This window comes from Sebastes umbrosus, chromosome 14, assembly GCF_015220745.1.
Source record: "Sebastes umbrosus isolate fSebUmb1 chromosome 14, fSebUmb1.pri, whole genome shotgun sequence".
NCBI classification, from domain to species: Eukaryota; Metazoa; Chordata; class Actinopteri; order Perciformes; family Sebastidae; genus Sebastes; species Sebastes umbrosus.
In genome coordinates, this window is record NC_051282.1 from 11,829,553 (window position 1) to 11,839,552 (window position 10,000).

General features: G+C 44.0%; 2 long non-coding RNA genes across 2 annotated transcripts in view; one reads left to right on the forward strand and one right to left on the reverse strand.

Annotated features, from left to right (window-relative positions):
• Window positions 1-2,806: 2,806 nt before the first annotated feature.
• LOC119502030 lies at window positions 2,807-3,313 on the reverse strand. The gene is made up of 2 exons (XR_005209999.1): window positions 3,067-3,313; window positions 2,807-2,881 (listed from the first exon to the last, which is right to left on the reverse strand). It is a non-coding gene; the product is annotated as an uncharacterized LOC119502030 (long non-coding RNA).
• Window positions 3,314-6,942: 3,629 nt separating this feature from the next.
• The window catches only part of LOC119502029, a 13,749-nt gene continuing 10,691 nt past the window's right edge, over window positions 6,943-10,000 (forward strand). Inside the window, exons 1-2 of the long non-coding RNA XR_005209998.1 lie at window positions 6,943-6,957; window positions 7,096-7,427. This is a non-coding gene — a long non-coding RNA (uncharacterized LOC119502029). The remainder of the gene's footprint in view (window positions 6,958-7,095; window positions 7,428-10,000) is intronic.

Sequence of the window (10,000 nt, forward strand, 5' to 3'; positions counted from 1 at the left end):
CTCACTCAGTCAGTCACTCAGTCACCCAGTCAGTCACTCAGTCACTCAGTCAGTCAGTCACTCACTCAGTCACTCAGTCAGTCACTCAGTCACCCAGTCAGTCACTCAGTCACCCAGTCAGTCACTCACTCACTCAGTCAGTCACTCAGTCACCCAGTCAGTCACTCAGTCACCCAGTCAGTCACTCAGTCACCCAGTCAGTCACTCACTCACTCAGTCAGTCAGTCACTCACTCAGTCAGTCACTCAGTCACCCAGTCAGTCACTCAGTCACCCAGTCAGTCACTCAGTCACTCAGTCACTCACTCACCCAGTCAGTCACTCAGTCACCCAGTCAGTCAGTCACTCAGTCACTCACTCACTCAGTCACTCAGTCAGTCACCCAGTCAGTCACTCAGTCACGCAGTCAGTCAGTCACTCACTCAGTCAGTCACTCAGTCACCCAGTCAGTCAGTCACTCACTCACTCATTCAGTCACTCAGTCAGTCACTCAGTCACCCAGTCAGTCACTCAGTCACTCAGTCAGTCACTCAGTCACTCACTCACTCAGTCAGTCACTCAGTCACCCAGTCAGTCACTCAGTCACTCAGTCAGTCAGTCACTCACTCAGTCAGTCACTCAGTCACCCAGTCAGTCACTCAGTCACCCAGTCAGTCACTCACTCACTCAGTCAGTCACTCAGTCACCCAGTCAGTCACTCAGTCACCCAGTCAGTCACTCACTCACTCACTCAGTCACTCAGTCAGTCACTCAGTCACCCAGTCAGTCACTCAGTCACTCAGTCACCCAGTCAGTCACTCAGTCACCCAGTCAGTCACGTCAGTCACCCAGTCAGTCACCCAGTCAGTCACTCAGTCACCCAGTCAGTCACCCAGTCAGTCACCCAGTCAGTCACTCAGTCAGTCACCCAGTCAGTCACTCAGTCACCCAGTCAGTCACTCAGTCACCCAGTCAGTCACCCAGTCAGTCACTCAGTCACCCAGTCAGTCACTCACTCACTCAGTCAGTCACTCAGTCACCCAGTCAGTCACTCAGTCACCCAGTCAGTCACCCAGTCAGTCACCCAGTCAGTCACTCAGTCAGTCAGTCACTCAGTCACCCAGTCAGTCACCCAGTCAGTCACCCAGTCAGTCACTCAGTCAGTCACCCAGTCAGTCACTCAGTCACCCAGTCAGTCACTCAGTCACCCAGTCAGTCACCCAGTCAGTCACTCAGTCACCCAGTCAGTCACTCACTCACTCAGTCAGTCACTCAGTCACCCAGTCAGTCACCCAGTCAGTCACTCAGTCAGTCACCCAGTCAGTCACTCAGTCACCCAGTCAGTCACCCAGTCAGTCACTCAGTCACCCAGTCAGTCACTCACTCACTCAGTCAGTCACTCAGTCACCCAGTCAGTCACCCAGTCAGTCACCCAGTCAGTCACTCAGTCAGTCAGTCACTCAGTCACCCAGTCAGTCACTCAGTCAGTCACCCAGTCAGTCACTCAGTCAGTCACCCAGTCAGTCACTCAGTCACCCAGTCAGTCACTCAGTCACCCAGTCAGTCACCCAGTCAGTCACTCAGTCACCCAGTCAGTCACTCACTCACTCAGTCAGTCACTCAGTCACCCAGTCAGTCACCCAGTCAGTCACCCAGTCAGTCACTCAGTCAGTCAGTCAGTCAGTCAGTCAGTCACTCACTCACTCAGTCACTCAGTCTCCCAGTCAGTCACTCAGTCACCCAGTCAGTCACCCAGTCAGTCACCCAGTCAGTCACTCAGTCAGTCACCCAGTCAGTCACTCAGTCACCCAGTCAGTCACTCAGTCACCCAGTCAGTCACCCAGTCAGTCACTCAGTCACCCAGTCAGTCACTCACTCACTCAGTCAGTCACTCAGTCACCCAGTCAGTCACTCAGTCACCCAGTCAGTCACCCAGTCAGTCACTCAGTCACCCAGTCAGTCACTCAGTCACCCAGTCAGTCACCCAGTCAGTCACTCAGTCAGTCACCCAGTCAGTCACTCAGTCACCCAGTCAGTCACTCAGTCACCCAGTCAGTCACCCAGTCAGTCAGTCACTCAGTCACCCAGTCAGTCACTCAGTCACCCAGTCAGTCACCCAGTCAGTCAGTCAGTCAGTCACTCAGTCAGTCAGTCAGTCACTCAGTCAGTCACTCACTCACTCACTCAGTCACTCACTCAGTCACTCACTCAGTCACTCACTCACTCACTCACTCACTCAGTCACTCACTCACTCACTCACTCGCTCAGTCAGTCACTCAGTCACTCAGTCAGTCACTCACTCAGTCAGTCAGTCACTCACTCACTCACTCACTCGCTCACTCACTCACTCAGTCAGTCACTCAGTCACCCAGTCAGTCACTCAGTCACCCAGTCAGTCACCCAGTCACTCACTCACTCAGTCAGTCACTCAGTCACCCAGTCAGTCACTCAGTCACCCAGTCAGTCACTCAGTCACTCAGTCAGTCACTCAGTCACTCACTCACCCAGTCAGTCACTCAGTCACCCAGTCAGTCACTCAGTCACTCACTCACTCAGTCACTCACTCAGTCAGTCACCCAGTCAGTCACCCAGTCACTCAGTCAGTCAGTCAGTCAGTCACCCAGTCAGTCAGTCAGTCACTCAGTCAGTCACTCAGTCACTCAGTCAGTCACTCAGTCACTCAGTCAGTCACCCAGTCAGTCACTCAGTCACTCACTCACTCACTCACTCACTCAGTCAGTCACCCAGTCACTCAGTCAGTCACCCAGTCAGTCACTCAGTCACTCACTCACTCACTCACTCAGTCAGTCACCCAGTCACTCAGTCAGTCACCCAGTCAGTCAGTCAGTCAGTCACTCAGTCACTCAGTCAGTCAGTCAGTCACCCAGTCAGTCAGTCAGTCACTCAGTCACTCAGTCAGTCACCCAGTCAGTCACTCAGTCACTCACTCACTCACTCACTCAGTCAGTCACCCAGTCAGTCACTCACTCACTCACTCACTCAGTCACTCACTCAGTCACTCAGTCACTCACTCACCCAGTCAGTCACTCAGTCACCCAGTCAGTCACTCACTCAGTCACTCACTTACCCCCCACCACCCACCACGTTCCGTCTTCAGTCTTCAGTCTTCAGTCTTCAGTCTTCCGTCTTCTTCAGTTAACAGCTGATAGTCCTCGATTGCTCAATGTTGATCCGGAGAGGCCTCATAGAGAACCCCGACCGGCACCGAACAACCCAGCTTTCCAGCAATATTAACCAAGATGATCTGAACCTGATCGCAGCGCGGGTCCTATAAGTAAACTTTTCGAGCGAGGACTGTGACGTCAGTCATGACGTCTCTGTTGTCGTGATGTCAGTCATGACGTCTCTGTTGTCGTGACGTCAGTCATGACGTCTCTGTTGTCATGACGTCAGTCATGACGTCTGTGTAGTGATGACGATGATCTCCGATCAACCAATCAGTGGGCTAAATGTGATAGTTTATTCAACGTCAGCAGTAAACATAATTTAATGATATCATGAATAGCTCTGACCCAGATCAGGGTTAATAAATGACCGTATTACAGTGATGAAATATAGTCATTTAAATGCTGTTGAAACAACAGTTATACTGTATATAATGTATATGTTCTTAATGTATATGTTCTTAATGTATATGTTCTTAATATGCTTGTATATGTTCTTAATATGCCCTTGTACAAAGTATTTCCTTTTATAATTGTAATGTGAATGTAACTGTAATGTAAATGTAATATAACTTATTATTTTAATGGAGGTTCCAGCAAAAAGTATTTCACACGTTTGTACCTGTATAACCGGCGTGACAATAAACATCTTGAATCTTGAATCTTGAATATAGTCATTTAAATGCTGTTGAAACAACAGTTATACTGGATGTAACCTGGACATTTCATAAAAACTTGTTGTGTGGAATCAGGTTGGAGCGTCATAGCCTTTTAAAATTTTACGCAGTAATGTGCAGAAATTGTCAGGAAATAACAGTAAAGTAAGATGAGCAAAATCAATATAATGACAAGTTGTAGTATTAGAATTACCTGTAATTACTATTGGGTAATTATAGAGTCAAATCAAAACATAAACTCTTTATGACTTTATGACAGCTGCTAAATCAGGCCATGTGGCAGACGGATGCTTTGGATAACAATATAATCAAATAATCAAAAACGGGTGTAAGGTGATCCACAAATATGCAGAAAACATTCAAGTATAGTATTGATACAATTCTGCATGAGTCAAGCTTTACCTATATAACACTTTTTAAAATAACGTTACACATTTGGCAAAGTGTGCTGGCAAAAAGCAGAGATATCATGTATGCTGTTATTACTAATGCTAATACTAATCTAATATAGGGAGGCCGGTGACGTCACACGTGACACAGAACATAACTGGTAGGACTGCTGACATCTTCTGTGACGTCGTACATGACATCAATGCACATAAGAATTCCCACAAGAATTGTGACGTCACCTCACAGATAGTCTGCACTTAATTACAGTCAAATCAAATAGAATAATCCAATAATCCAACCATGCTCACTTTGATTAGTAGCCTGATGATCAAATGTTGCTGCCAGCAGCAGGTGGAGTTAAGGGAAGCTTCAATAGCCTAATGCCAAGCTAGAGGGAAATGTTGATTTACCAGAAGATAAAGGAAGAAATCATTAATAATTTTTCAGTTATTCTCAATTTATGTTGACTTACACTGTAGCCTATTCAAGGTGACATTTGATGTGACTGCATCATTAGAGCTAAATAAATGCAGTATTGCCTTTGGTATTCTTTCTCATTATCCAATTCAATCTGTAGGCCAACAGATATCATATTTTCAGTTGGTTTCATTGTAGCATAAATGCAATATCATATTTCTTTACAATTTGACTTATATAAATAGCTACATAAAAACCTTTTTACTAAACAAATATAGCCTACATTTATGTACACACTGTTGAAATGTATGTTGTATGTAGCCTAATGAAATGCATACAAAATACATTTGAAGTAGGATATATTGCCAAGATATGCGTATAAATATATCCAACACACACTTGCTCAGATATTTACTTGAATGCAGTAGCTTTAAGTAATAATCCATTATGTTTTCATATGAATCATTCAGTGCATTGTCTTCTGATTGCTATATGCAACACAAATGCTATGAAAGGTACTCTTGTGCACAGAAATTGAGTGTTTTTACAGCAGCAATAACTATGTATTTCTTATTTGTAGTATGTATTTCCTAATTAGAAACGCTGTGAAGAGAGAGGGTAAAAGATAGAATTTACAGAAACACAAACTTCAACAACAGAAAATCTCACAGGACAGGCCACACTCAGGGTAAATAAGCTCATTGGTGTTGCAGGACAAGCAGCCAGACATAAATGTCCTGTTAGACAGGAGAAATGGTGAGACAGAAGCATCATGCTATTGTTAGACAGGTCTCTCAGCCAGCAGTCCCTGAGTAAAGACACTCCCTGAGTTACAAACGCTCCTCTACTGCCTCCTGCTGGCCAGGACAGGATCCAACACTGATCCACAGTGGACTAACACAATAGGAATCCCAAAAATACACTTCGTCTTACATCAAAACACAATAAATACTTAAACTTCAATGTGATTCCATTCTGTGTGGGTCACATTCTTCCCAAGCCCAAAATATAAACTCGACTAAATATCAGTATACAGCACCGCAAATATGAATAGAAAAGCAACCCACATTTATTATACAGCATCCCAAATACGCTTTCCAGGGAATATTTGAGCGTCTGTGTCAGGAGACACAACATGCAGTGTGTGTATTTTGTAGGGGACGATTATATCTGTGGGTTACAAGTTGAGGTACAAACATGTCTTTTATTATGAATTGATAAAGTTGCTGCATCAGGTTACATTTCCGTGCTGTGCTCAATACTGCCTCTATTGGAGCCTAAATACTGTGTAATCTGGCTGCTTACATGATGCATAAAGTGAGAACTGCTGACATCTCAGAATTGATTAGTACTTGAGTAAATGTACTTAGTTACATTCCACCTCTGGTGACAGTTATGAAGCTGAGACACATAGTAGACTATTCAGATATATTCTATATGTCATCTTATTTCATTTGAGAAAGAAAGAAACTCTTTTCGAAAGTGACAATATCGACGTCTCCGATCAATCAATCAATCAATCAATTAATGAGCTAAATGCGATAGTTGTGTGATGTTTTTTAAATAGTAATATTAATAGTAGCGACAGTAGCGACCGGTGGCTTGCTATATACAGTCAGTGCAATGGCACTGTATGTGATGCAGCTCATACAGGTTCATGACATCCCAGTTTTCTGACATATCTGTGACTTCTACAACATGTACAAAGCAGCAGCAGAGGTTCTTTCTTTCATGGTTGATGGAGGAAAGAGAGGCGAAAATTTGAAGCACAACATAACGTAACTTAAATGAACATAAACAATAGCACATGCTCAACAACAGCACTATGTAATGATGGAGAAGATGCCTGATGCAGAGCACCACCTGATGCAGAGCAGCACCTGATGCAGAGCACCACCTGATGCAGAGCAGCACCTGATGCAGAGCAGCACCTGATGCTGGCGCGCCCTGAGCAGAAAAGCCCCAATCAAGCGATGCTCTCTCTCTTTCTCTTTCTCTTTCTCTCTCCTTCACCTGGACTCATCCCTGCCAGAACCTGCTGCCTTTGTTTGTCTTTTCTTTAGTTTTCACTCACAACACATCACACTTCATCATCCTCACACATCCACATCTACATTACTGATGTTACTGACTGACACACTCCACATTGGTAGTTACTTCTGTATATCCTTAATTTATTTATAATAAATATCTTTAATTTACAATCATTCACTGCGTCCTTTCCCGTATTTGTCATGTCCTAGGAGCCGGGCTATGACAGATTGAGGGCTCGTCCAGCTGTTTCCTGCCGCGACGTGTAGATAAGATCTGGTAATGTGTATTTTTGTGCTTTTGGGCATTTTGATAATTAGTCGAGCTCTTTGTGATTTGTTTGGACCATTTGGGTCAGTTAAACGGTAAAAGCTGTCTGCAGCAGAAGTTTGATCGTGGCCTGTTTGTGTGTTTCAGAAAATTTGGTGCGCGTGTGCGTAAAGTTGGTTTGGAGCGCCCGCAGCACGGCGCGCTCTGCTCCTCTGTTTACCTGCTGTAGTACCGCAGGTAACCGGATCGGCTTGTGAGTGCGCGAATGTTGGTTTGAGGGAAAGGACAACGCATTTGGACTTTACAGGGTAAGTTAAGAAAGAAAACGTAAACAGAAAACTGTTCTCCGCTTTTCATTTTGAAAGAGCAACAATGAGTCATGATCATTGGTCGTTGACCAGAACTGTTACTTCATCATTCTCTCAGCCAATCTGGCCGACCAGTCCTGAGACTAACCAGGCTCTCTCTCTCCAGAGGAGGTCTGAACCTGGTGAGAAGGGCTGATAGTCCTCATGTAGCTCAGAGGAGAGCCGGTCCGAGCCTCTACTCCAGACTGACGCATTGTCAGAAAGGAGCTGTCCTCTAGGCTGACCTTCAGTGACCTTCAGTCAGCCTAGAGGAGAGGTTCCGGCCGGATCTGCTCCGAACAACCTAGCTTTTCAGCCAATCCCTTACACGGGTTCCCCCTTTAGAAAAAGCTTAAAAAGCTTTTCAGCAATCTCCTAGGTAGGAAATTTGAACCTGATCGCAGAGCGGGTCCTATAAGTAAACTTTTCGAGCGAGGACTTTGACGTCAGTCATGACGTCATGACATCAAAGACGATGATCTCCGATCAACCAATCAATGGGTTAAATGCGATAGTTTATTCAACGTCATCATCAACATTATTTAATGATATCATGAATAGCTCTGACCCAGAATCAGGGTTATTAAATGACCGTATTCCAATGATGAAATATCGTCATTTAAATGCTGTTGAAACAACAGTTATACTGGATGTAACCTGACATTTCATCCAATATATCTATATATATCTATGTCAAATGTATTTTGTATGCATTACATTAGGCTACATACAACATACATTTCCACATTTTGTACATAAATGTAGGCTATATTTGTTTAATAAAAAGGTTTTTATGTAGCTATTTATACAAATCAAATTTTAAACAAATATGATATTAGCCCAATACCAAAGGCAATACTGCATTTATTTAGCTCTAATGATGCAGTCACATCAAATGTCACCTTGAATAGGCTACAGTGTAAGTCAACATAAATTGAGTATAACTGAAAACATATTATTGATTTCTTCCTTTATCTTCTGGTAAATCAACATTTCCCTCTAGCTTGGCATTAGGCTATTGAAGCTTCCCTTAACTCCACCTGCTGCTGGCAGCAACATTTGATCATCAGGCACTAATCAAAGTGAGCATGGTCGGATTATTGGATTATTCTATTTGATTTGACCGTAATTGAGTGCAGACTATCTGTGAGGTGACGTCACAATTCTTGTGGGGATTCTTATGTTCTGTGATGTCATGTACGACGTCACAGAAGATGTCAGCAGTCCTACCAGTTATGTTCTATGTCATGTGTGACGTCACCGTCTGCCACATGGCCTGATTTAGCAGCTGTCATAAAGTCATAAAGAGTTTATGTTTTGATTTGACTCTATAATTACCCAATAGTAATTACAGGTAATTCTAATACTACAACTTGTCATTATATTGATTTTGCTCATCTTACTTTACTGTTATTTCCTGACAATTTCTGCACATTACTACGTCAAATGTTAAAGGGCTATGACGCTCCAACCTGATTCCACACAACAAGTTTTTATGAAATGTCCAGGTTACATCCAGTATAACTGTTGTTTCAACAGCATTTAAATGACTATATTCAAGATTCAAGATTCAAGATGTTTATTGTCACGCCGGTTATACAGGTACAAACGTGTGAAATACTTTTTGCTGGGAAGCTCCGTTAAAATAATAAGTTATATTACATTTACATTACAATTATAAAAGGAAATACTTTGTACAAGGGCATATTAAGAACATATACATTATATACAGTATAACTGTTGTTTCAACAGCATTTAAATGACTATATTTCATCATAGGAATACGGTCATTTAATAAACCCTGATTCTGGTTCAGAGCTATTCATAATATTATTAAATAATGTTTATGCTGACGTTGAATAAACTACCACATTTAGCCCACTGATTGGTTGATCGATCATCGTCTGTGATGTCATGACTGACGTCATAGTCCTTTCCTACCTAGGAGATTGCTGAAAAGCTAGGTTGTCCGGAGCAGATCCGGCCGGAACCTCTGCTGTAGGCTGACTGAAGGTCACTGACTGAAGGTCACTGACTGAAGGTCACTGACTGAAGGTCACTGACTGGAAGGTCACTGACTGAAGGTCAGCCTAGAGGACAGCTCCTTTCTGACAACGGGGTCAGTCTGGAGTAGAGGCTCGGACCGGCTCTCCTCTGAGCTACATGAGGACTATCAGCCCTTCTCAGAACAGGAGCCGCGGGGACCAGGTTCAGACCTCCTCTGGAGAGAGAGAGCCTGGTTACACACAGGACAAGGCCGGAAAAACATGCAGTGATAGCAGAACCAACAATGGGCAGAAGAGCCAAAACGTTATCACCCACTACAAAGTGGCGATAATCAGCAGAACGATCAGCTTGAGTTTTCATCCCAGATTGTGAGCTAATCAGCGCATTATTCCAGTCTACACCTTCCTCACTCATGAACACATCACTATCAACAAAGTAACCGACATCTGCCTCTTTGAGCTGTTCTCCTCTCACCACAGCCGCGGAACATTTCTGAGGACTCTGGTCCACCTTTTTATCCATAACGAGCTGCCCTCGTTCCAACTAACCGGGGTTCATCAGGAACGGTGGTTTCGCGGTACCTCGGCCGTTTTGATGTCCACACAAGACTCTTGACACCGGTTCACTCTCCGGTTCTGTCTCTCCTGCAAAGATTGGCATACAAACACTGTCAGACAACATGATGTCCTGCTGTTTCT